Below are 9,593 nucleotides of genomic sequence, written 5' to 3' on the forward strand. Positions count from 1 at the left end.
CATTGATCCTAGCAATTGCCACTATGATTTATTTCTGATAAAGGTATAAAAGTCTGATTGTTCTCAATAAAATTGTCACAGCTTTATCTTGCTGTGGTCCCTCAACCTGGGTCTGTTTCCGTACCCTGAGGCCATATCAGGTGACCTTACCCTACCTAGTAAGTGAGCACTGGCACTCCCATTAGGTCTTTCTGTTTTAATAACCTTCTCTTCTTAAAGCAACCAGTATGGATTATTTTCCTTGATCCAACTGCTTGTCTGTTTCCAAGCCAATAATAATTCATCATTTCCCAAATTCCCAAAGACAATGTCTGTTCCTCTCAAGGTGATATAAGACCTCTGCTAACCCGCACTTCCTGTTTTGTGGTGCCACAGATGGCAGCCAGGGCCTTGTGCATGCTGAGGAGGTGCTCTGCCCCTGAGCCACATGTCTCAGCTCTGCCACATCTCCAAACCTCAGTCCTCTGTCACTGACAGAAGATGACAGAAAGTACTGATATGAGATGTACTTCTGTATATGTCTTGCTTTTATTGCTAATGAAGAGAGATGATTTGGCTTATGGAAGGGCAGAACATAGCCAGGATAGACAAGTTATATGTATATATAGATATATATAGAGAGAGAGTAGGTGAAGTCAGAGAGATGCCATGTAGCTGCCAAAGGAAAGAAATGCCCTGAACCTTACCCAGTAAACCACAGCCTCATGGTGATACACAGATTAATAGAAATGGGTTAATTTAAGATGTAAGAGTTAGTTAATATGATGTCTGAGCTAATAGACCAAGCAATGTTATAATTACTATAGCTTCACTGTGATTATTCTGGTCAGGGTGGTCAGGAACAATCAATCAGCTTCCAAATAGAAAGTTCATATCCAGCTCTTCTATTAATTTTGAAAATTACAAGTAGTTGTATCTTTAGCCTAGAAATGAGCCCTTAGTTGTAGGTCAATTTAACCACAATGCTGTGCTTCATCAAAACTTAAGAAGGAAATACCTCTAATAATAAACACTAATGCTGTGGGACAATGGTCTTACTCTGTAAAGATTTGTTTCTTATACTTGTTTAATAAATGCTGATTGGCCAGTGGCCAGGCAGAAAGTAGGGGTAGGGCATTGAGAATGATGGGAAGAGGGAAGTGCAGTCTGAAGTCGTGACCAAGACTCAGAGGAAGCAAAATGTGACTGCCTTGCAAAAAAGGTACCAAGCCACGTGACTAACTCAGATAAGAATTATGGGCTAATGTAAGTTATAAGAATTAGTTAAGAAGAAGCCTGAGCTAATGGGTCAATCAGTTTATAACTAATGTAGACCTCTGTGTGATTCTTTGGGACTAAATGGCTGAAGGATCGAGTGGGACAAAAAACTTCAGTCAGACACTAAGACTGTGTTCAGAGTACCTGCTTTCTAATCCTGCCCCTCCACATAGAAGTGTAACCCTGAATAACAACCTCAAAAGCCTATGCTTTATGGGATTTTTGTTTCTGTTTGGTTTTTGTTATTATTTGTTACTTTTTAATTTTGTCTATAAAGAGTACATACAATCTATAAGTCAGTGTGAGAAAATAAATCTGGGTGTGTTAGAAGGCTCTGAGGGTAAAAGCATTGTCCTCCAAGCTCAGTGACCTGAGTTCAATCACTTAACCCACATGGTTGAAGGAGGCAGCCAATTCCGACCTACAGATTATTCTCTGTGTTGACACATATGCACTTCAGCAGGCCTAGACACAGACACAAATCTAAAATGAGTTATGTCAGTGTTTTAAAAGGAAGTTCAATGCATACAAAGCATCCAGTGAACACTCCATAGATGGTTGTTCTGATAATTACTGAGTTTATGTTCTGATTCCATGCAAAAGTTGGAGGAAGGGACACATGAAGATTTCTCATTCCTGATGTCAAATTTACTCTAATATGCTGCTGATATCTATGATTATATTTTGGTTTTCACATTTATTTTTTGACAGTATAATTGTAGTGGTGCTGCATTTGTTTCTTAGCAAATATGTAAATCCTATGATTTCCATTTTACAGTGAATGATGGAGATGCCAGTGATGCCGTAAACTTCCCTTGTCCTGTGTTGTGAAATGTGAAAAATAGAATGCTTCTAGGATCTTAGGGCATGTCCGTGGTATTCAACATGGCGTCTGTTTGTCTCCTTCTCACTATGACTGTAATAAAGATTGTTGAGGCTGAGTACCAGAGCCCAGCATAATGGTTTTGATGCAGTCCCAGCACTCAGGAGGCATAGCCAGGAGGTTGCTGTGCATCTGAGCCAGGCTCAGTTACAGAGTCAGACCCTGCTGCATTTTGTCTCACATTTAAAGAAGAATGTTCCAGGGTTTGGATGAGCTAGTTGGTTCAAGGGGACACGTTAGAGAATTGATGGGCAAAAGGAGTTTATTTGGAGTCAGATTGCCATAAACAGAGAGAGGGGGAGAAGTGGGTGGGAGGAGAGAGAGAGACAGAGAGAGAGAGAGAAGACCCACCATGGTGACTGCTCCCAGGAGAGCTCAGGGTCCACTACCAGAGAAGACTGAATGGAGAGATCTCTGGAGAGCATCAGGGTCTCCTTGGCTGAAGAACAAGGCTCAGACTTTGTAGGATGGTGGGGTAGGTTCACAGCAGGCACCTGCAGCCAGGCTCTCTAATTTCCAGGCAGGAGGCAGGACAGACAGGTGACACAACACAGGATGCCCTGCCATGAGAACTCACTTAGGTTAGTGTGGCAACAGCAATGCAGCTCCTGGGGACTCATTTTGAGTGGAGCTCCATCGTGTCTCTATGTGTGACAGCAGAGAGGCAGTTACAAGGCGGCATGTAGATTAGAAATTCTAGCACTACATGCTGGCAGAGAATGCATCAGCCACATAAAACATCACCACGCTTTGTGTGAAGAATTACAATACCTGTATTATAAAATATCAGGGCAGTGGTGGCTCATGTCTTTAATCCCAGCACTGGGGAGGCAGAGGGAGGCGGATCTCGGTTAATTCAAGGCCAGCCTTGCTACAAGTGCTAGTTCCAGAAAAGGCTCCACAGCTTTAGAGAAACTCTACCTAGAAAAACCAAAACAAACAAAAAAATAACAGATGATTTAATGATATTTTTAATTATAAACTCATTCAAGAAAAAATGTTCTATCTTCATATCTCTCCAATGTTTGTTTTTGGTTCTTATTTCTTCCATAATTGTGTTTCATGGGAAAGCCTTTCCTGTGTTGAAATAAATGTCAGCGTGTATTGACACAGTTAGACTCACACACATTGCCACACTGCTCAGTGCTGTGCTCTCCCGGCCTCCTTCATTCTTGTCACTGAGGTTCGAGGCTGGTGGAAGACCTGACCACAAAGTCAAATCTTTGCACAGAGTTAGAATGAAATTGTGATTGCAGAGAAAGTTCACAAAGAGGTACATGACTGTCTGAACATTTCATTATTTTGATTCCCAAGAAGGCCTTTGGAAGAAACAGAGGAGGCACTCGTTTAAATCTGTAAATGACAAAGATGGTTGCTCATCCCTCTAACACCTGCACTTGCTATATTGAGGGAGGAGTGCTGCCAGCATCTGGAGACCACCCTGAACACGAGCAAGATCCAACCCAGTCTGAGAAGTGAAATAAATCCTTGCTTCCAAAACAAAACCAAACAAAAGTTGCAAAGAATTTTATATAATCATTAACCATTCAGAAGAATCAGATTATAATGTTGATTGACAGCCATTGTGTTCACAAGAACAACAGTTCAGACTCTTGTCCTCATCAAGATGTGGAGTTTGGGCTAGGGGTTTAGCTCAGCATACACAAGGTCCTGGGTTCAATCCCTGAAGTGCAAAGACCAAAGTAAAACAACAGCAAAAGTCCAGGGGCTCAGCACTGGGGAGGGTGAGGGAGTTAAATCTCAGCTAGAGGTCAGGCTGGGGTGCACTGTAAGAGCCCATCTCTAAAAATAAGAATAGAAAGAGGAGAAGGTGACAGGTATGTTAAACAAAACTCAGACTACGCTGTCATATCTTGCCCCATATGTCATATTTTAATAGATCTGAAAATATTAGGAACACGTGAGATAGGCTTGCAGGAGTGGGGGGTGGGGAGACTGGAAATGGGGACTGCTCATTGTTTCCCTCACACAGCATTTCTGTTTTTAGATAATTCTCATGTATCTCAGGCTGTCTTGGCATCAAAGTCACCTATTGCTGAGGACGCCCTTTGACCTCTTAATCCTCCTGCTGTCAGCTCCAAAGCAGTGGAATCCTGTGTGGTGTGAATAAGAATGGCCTCCATAGGCTCATATCTTTGAATACTCGATTTCCAGTTATTGGCTCTGTTTGGGACAAATTGGAAGGTGTGGCAGTATTGGAGTATATGTGGCATGCATATGAGCTCTGAGATTTCAAGACATTCTGGGCATTCCCAGTGTCTCTCTGTCTCTGGCTCAGGTTTGTGTCTCAAGTGTGACCTCTCTCCTCCTGCCCCAGCACCATGCCCCCCTGCCTGCTGCCATGCTCCCCACTGTGATGGCCATGACCTCTAACCCTTTAAAACTGCAAGTCCCAAATCAAGCACTGTCCTTATAAGGTGCCTCAGTCGTGGCGTTTGTCACAGAAACAGAAGAGTGACTAAGACAGACACATGCACGTGTCAGCACACCTGGGTGTGCACAGTGCTCAGGATCCATCCAAAGACTCCACCCTGCTAGGCAGGCCCTGTGCCAACTCAACCTCATCCCCAGCTCTACACATGTTCAGCTTCTAATTCAGGGGACACTGAGGCAATAGCAACTGTCTGTAATAGAAACCCTAACTCAAATGGGGACCTGCAGAGACATTATGGGGAGGGATTCCTGGAAGGCATACAATGCATCAGATCAGCACTGGGAAGAGGCCCTGCTCTGGGCAGCAACAGAACACCTAATCTGCAGGACAACCCTGGGCAGCTGGAGAGCCCCTGCAGCTTGCTAGTTTCACTGCTATGAGTGTGGGAAGTGTCTCTGCAGGGCTCTGCATGGGGCCCCTCCCATCCTGTCCCTGCAGGGTGGGAATCTTGATTGTGAGCAGCTACCCTGAACTGCAGCTCCCTCCCTGTTCTCATCCTGTAAGTGCCCAAGTCCAGCTCCAGAGGACACTCCAGTTCCCTGTCCTTCACCTTGCATTTCCTGCCCTTTGGGCCACACCTGCTACAACAAGCAAAATCCATTCTGGAGCTCAGGTGCAAGAGTAGCCCATGGGGGTGGGCTTTCTTTCCATCATGGGCAGCTCTCACAAAGGTCAGCATCTTTTAGGGTGATTGAGAATGAGCCTGAATAAGTTCTGTAGCTCTGAGAGATGTTCCAAGTTCCTGGAAAGCAGAGCAGACCCAAAAAGACTGTCACACTCTGGTGGTCGAACCTCAGATACCGCTATGGTAACTCCCCGTTGGTTGGTTGGTTGGTCCTTAGATTATTTCTCAGTTTCAGCACTCTAAGTCTTTTGATTTCTCTGCTGGCTCACCAGAGATCAGGCTTAGTGACCAACCGGGTCCTTGGGACATTTACTCTGGCTCCTCTCGCTGCTCTCCACACATTCAGGCTCTCTTACTTTTTTCTGAAGGTGTGAGAGCAGTTTTAAAGGGCAGAGTTGGAGAAATTTAGAAGTAAACGCTGTCTTTTCTCTGGTGAGTTTGATTTCCAACTGAGAAGGTGCTGAGAAAGATGGACTGCTGGCTTCCTGCTGGGGGCACTAGGAATGAGGGTTCAAGTGGAGTCCTGACCTGGAGAAAGACAGGTGTCAAGATCCAGAGAGGTCAAGGCTTTTCTACAGATTGAGTTTTTTTCTCTTCTCTCCTAATGCTTTATTTTGGGTTACACCAAGAATCTCCTGTTGAAAGACTGACACTGCTCTCTGTCCATGCCTCCAGCCCATTAAAGGAGTAAAGTCGAAAAGGTGTTTGAAAAACAGTTTAAGGTCTCTCTGTGTAACAGTGTGTTTACCCATGGTTCTATGAGTTCATTCCCTTTCTTCTTTCTCTGTGATTAGAATCCCAATCTTTCTGCAGACATTGAGGCTGGAGAGAATTACTAATGTTACTTAAAGGTCACTACATTTACCTGCCTTTCCTTTGGTCCATGTCTGCCATCCATAAATGAAATTCAGCCCAGACTACTAATTCCTGCTACAAAGAATGCTGATGCAGGAAGATACAATGTTCAAGACCTGCCGGGGAATTTATTAAGATCAGTTCTCTAGAAAAAAAAATAAAAATCTCAGAGGCTCCACCTTACTGGGCAATTCCCTGATTGAAGGTGGGGGCTGAAGGCTACATTCAAATGCATTTCCTACTCAATTCAGTTCTTAGGGAAGAAACAGAAAATTGGATGAAGAGGTAAGAGGAGAGAGAGAGAGAGACAGAGACAATGAGAGAGAGAAAGAAGAGAGAGAGAGAGAGAGAGAGAGAGAGAGAGAGAGAGAGAGAGAGAGAGAGAGAGAGAGGTGAACACGTTAGGAGAACCCTTTCTAGAAGTGACAGCTTTTCTGTTTCTTTGGGACACGATACCTTTATACAGCCCAGACGAACCTCATGTAAATGCCCTGTTCCACCCTCCCCAGCCTCTGGTGTTACAGGTAAACATGGCAGCCCCAGGTCTTCTCTACCTATCAAAGGACAGCACAAGCTCCTGATTGATTTTAATGCTATAAAGACTAGAAGGTGTCTGCTGATAGGAAATACTTGAGAGCTGCGAAAGGACAGGGAACAGGGAATCGTGGCCTTTGGTGGAAACATGGGCCCCAGACATCATCCTAGCACCTTTCTGCTGCAGAGTCAAGTACCCTGCATGGTCCTCATTGACAGCACAGGCCTGGACATCACCGTGGCCTCAGGTGGCAGCTCACGCTACTCACATCAGGCTGTTCCTCACGATCCCCATGTCTCCATGTCTGCCTCTCTTCATAGTGCCCAAACAATTCTGCTTCTGCTTCTCTTTTTTTTTCCCATTTTTCCACCATATACTTGATCATCATAGTGGATCCTGCCTGCCCACATGGCAATGGGGAATGGAGGGAGTCTCTCCAGTGTCTACACCAGCTGTACCACGGTGATATCACTAGCTTTTTCTTTTGTTTCATTTGTTTATTCATTTTTGGTTTTTCTTTTATGTAAAGAAGGTCTGACTTTATGACCTAGATTGGCTTGGAACTCAGCAGACCAGGATGATTTTGAGGTGTTCCTGCATAACCCTCCACAGTTGGGGTATTAATAGGCCTGAACCTCTACAACCAATACTATGATTGCGTTGGTCTTTGGAAATTAGACAGCTGTAAAGATTTTCAGTAACAGGATCTCATTTTATACACCACACCAGTCTTGATGATTCTGTACTGCTATAGCATTCCAAATCATAGGATCCAAGCCTCTCTGAGTCTACTGGTCTTCAGTACATGTCAGAATCTCGAAGAAATAGACTCTAAGGCATTGAAGGAATGGACTTGCTGGTGAGAGTAAGAGAAAGCTTGCAAAGAGAGGGCACAGTTCCTTAATCCATGCCCTTTATACTGGCTGCCAGCAGGAGGGTTGGTAAAGATCAAAGATTCATCTTACAACCTGGATATATCAAAATTAAAGATGTGTCTTCCTACCTCAAAGATCTTCATTAGAAGTGTATCTACCCACTTTAAATGATTTAATTCAGGAAAAATCTCTCACAGGTGTCTAGTCATTTGGGTTTTAGTAAATTCCAGATGGACTCAAGTTGACAACAAAGAACAGCATCACAAGCACCATGCCTCCTGCCTGTTGCCATGCTCCCCACTGTGGTGGTCATGACCTCTAACCCTCTGAAGCTGTAAGCTCCAAATCTGACACCTTCCTTATAAGGTGCCTCAGTCAAGGTGTTTCAAACACTTTGATGGTTAGAATGAAAATGGCTCATAGGAGTGGCATTAGTAGGAGGTATGACTTGGTTTGAGTAGAGTATGACCTTGTTGGAGGAAGGGTATCAGCAGGGATGGCCTGTATGATTTCTGAAACTCCAGCGAGAGTTAATAACTTAATCTCTTCCTGCTGCCCTTTGGTCCAGATGTAGAGGTCTCTACTACCTCTCCAGCACCATGTTGCCTATATGCTACCATGTTTCCAGCCATAATGATAATGTGAACTGTAAGCCTGCCCTAATTATATGTTTTCATTTATAAGAGTTCTGTGGTCACAGTGTCTCTTCACAGTAATACATATTGGTACTAAGTCACACAGCAGTAAAAAATGTAAGTGAACACACTAATTACTTATACCACCACAACTAGTTTTGTACAGTGTGAGGAACAACCACAGAGTTCCACCTGTGCTAGGCATGCATTGTGCCAACTCAACCCCATTCCCAACTCTACACAATTTCAGTTTTAATTTATGAGATGCTGAGGCATGCCAAAGGTCTTTAATAGAAAATCTAACTTAAATGGGGGTCTTCTGAGACATTCTGGTGTGGGATTCCTAGAAGGGATTCAATGAATGTATCAGATCAGCACTTAGAAGAGGCCTTTGTCTATTCAGCAACAGAATATATAATCTGTAGAACAATACTGAACTGCTGGAGAGCCCTTTGCAGCTTGCTAGTTTAACTGCCCTATGTGGAGAAGTGTCTCTGCAGGGCTCTGAATGGGAATCTTCCCCATCCTGTTCCTGCTGGGTGGGAATCTTGATTGTGTGCAACTGTCCTGAACTGCAGTTTCCTGCCTGTTTATATCCTGTAAGTGCCTACGTCCAACTCTGATATGGGCTTCTCCTCTATATGCTATGATATGATTTATTACCATTGGTGATGTGGAATGTCCTTAAGTATATGTGTTTCTCTATTGGTTGATGAATAAAGCTACTTCTGGCTATAGTAGGGCAGATTAAAGTCATGTGGGAAATCCAAGCAGAGATATAGAGTAGGTGGAGACTGGGGACACTGTGCATCTGCTGAAGGCGACAGATGTTGCACTTTTAACAGTAAGCCACACCCTCTTGCTGATACACAGATTAATAGAAATGGGTTAATTTAAACTATAAGAGTTAGTTAATGAGAAGCCTGAGCTAATAGGTCAAGCAGTATTGTAATTAGTATAGTTTCTGTATGACTTTTTTAGTCTGAGCCGTCAGAAAATGAAAGAGTAGTCTTGCTAAGAAATGGTACTATGGGAACTCCTTCAGCCAATGGCCTTTGGGATACTGGCCCACTTTGGGCATGGTCTCTTGTACTATAAATTCAGGTATAGGGGCATTCACAGCCCCTTGGCTGCTGGATTTGGTTCCTGTTCCCCACGTACACAGAGGACTTCAGATCACTACTCTTTCTGTGAGTTTACACCCAAATAAATAAACCTTTGTTATACTCCATTCTGGTCTAATTTGTAACTATTTTGTATTGCAACAAAAGGGTGTGCCAACATGGGAGAACTACATCCACATAAATTCTGAGGGTGCTTGGGTAGGAATTCTAGACATACAAGAAAAGGAGAGGTAAGCATGGCTTCTTAGTAGCAGCATTTTCTCAGGTGAGCTGTGTTTGCTAGAAGCAAGCAGAGGCATGATTCCTTTAAGAGAAGTCTTCCTGGGTCAGCATTAGCAGGAACACATTA

Source organism: Chionomys nivalis, chromosome 8 (genome assembly GCF_950005125.1).
Source record: "Chionomys nivalis chromosome 8, mChiNiv1.1, whole genome shotgun sequence".
Classification (NCBI taxonomy): domain Eukaryota; kingdom Metazoa; phylum Chordata; class Mammalia; order Rodentia; family Cricetidae; genus Chionomys; species Chionomys nivalis.